The sequence below is a fragment of the Cervus elaphus genome, chromosome 3 (genome assembly GCF_910594005.1).
Source record: "Cervus elaphus chromosome 3, mCerEla1.1, whole genome shotgun sequence".
In the NCBI taxonomy this organism is placed as follows: Eukaryota; Metazoa; Chordata; class Mammalia; order Artiodactyla; family Cervidae; genus Cervus; species Cervus elaphus.
In genome coordinates this window covers 19,361,301-19,362,760 of record NC_057817.1, presented here as the reverse complement: position 1 = coordinate 19,362,760, position 1,460 = coordinate 19,361,301, and the positions used below count along the sequence as shown (strand labels likewise).

At 36.4% G+C, this 1,460-nt stretch overlaps 1 non-coding gene across 1 annotated transcript; it reads right to left on the bottom strand.

Moving 5' to 3' along the window:
- Positions 1-219: 219 nt before the first annotated feature.
- Positions 220-342, bottom strand: LOC122686398. The gene has a single exon (XR_006338763.1). It is a non-coding gene; the product is annotated as a small nucleolar RNA SNORA26 (small nucleolar RNA).
- Positions 343-1,460: the final 1,118 nt, after the last annotated feature.

The following is a 1,460-nucleotide window of genomic DNA, read 5'->3' as shown; positions in this document are numbered from 1 at the left end:
CTCCTTGCAGTCCAAGGGACTCTCAAGAGTCTTCTCCAGCACTATAGTTCTAGCTGGAACTTTACTATGTATTTTGGAAACTCATTCAGGTGTTGAATATTGTTGATTCTTTTCTTTTCCATTTTCCAATTCTTCATTTTCTTGTTCTACCTACAGGGAGAGTCTTTAATTTTGCCTTAAAACTCGGCTGTTGACTTTTTTTTTTTTTTTTTCCAGTTCAGTTGTGACTCCAGACAGGATCCAGAGAAGAGTTCTAAAAATCTCTTCTCTGGGTTTTATGGAGACTTTCTTTACCCTCCTGTGTTAGCCTCTTAAGGCACTGCGTCAGCCTTGAAAGGGCACTGGAAAGGGCGGACTTTTTTCTATTAACATTTTAATTTGAAGAACTCTTCTGTATTTTCCAATGGTTCATGTTTTTCACTTGAATTGTGAATTTGGCTTATCCTCCTTCTTAATTTATCACAAGTTCTGTTGAAGAATATAAAAAATAATATATATTTTACTAATAATAAAGTTTTCAAGTTAGTCATTTGCTTTTCCCGCTCTTTTTTTTTGAATTAAAAGGTATGTAAATATGATAGAAAGTTTACTACAACAAAATCCTTGTGCTTAAAGTACAAATTTTTTTAGTTTTTCAATTTTGTTTCATATTATCTTTCCATTTTCCTAAAATTAAAGTTTTTTTTTCCCCCTGAAGTTTTTTCCTGCTCACTGCATTGATCTCCATTTCTCCTAAGTTTAACCCATTCTCCCACATTTTTTTTTTTTTTTTGTCTTCTTTGGTTTGTTTTTCATGTTAGAAGTCTGCATGAAATACTTGGGAGGCCCTTGACTGCTTGCGTAGTGAAGAGTGGGGGCCGTAGAAGCTCCTTAGAAACTTGGTGTGCCAGAGCAAGACTGGCCTTCCTTAGGCTAGAAACTCTCTCTTCCTTTGCAGACCTTCCTTTGTAGACAACATCTATATATATCTTCTCTTGGACCACCCTGCTTTCCTCAAGAAAAATCTTCCAGTTTCCAGCCTGTGATTGGTAACTCTAGACTTAGGAAAAGGGCTCAAAAGCCTCACCACACAGGATGTAGATTTTCACTTAACCTCCCATTTCCTTATGGTACCTTGTAACTGCCATTAGCTGTGCTTAGGGCTTGACAGAAGAGCCGATCAGGTTCAACTTTTTCTGGGAGTAAACTTCCCTCTCTTTCGCTTCCAGTTGGGAAGGAATAGTTCACTGGCTCTCCAGACTGGTAGGAGGCATCTAAAAGCTCCATATACACTTTTTTTTTTTTTTCCATTTAAAAGCTTGGTTTTTTCTCCATATATATTTTCATAGAATTTTTAAAGGTTTCACTCTATTTATAGTTACTATAAAATATTGGCTGTGTTCTCTGTGTTCCACAATCGATTCTTGTAACTTACCTTACACCAATAGTTTGTACCTCCCACTATAGGTATTTAACCAGTC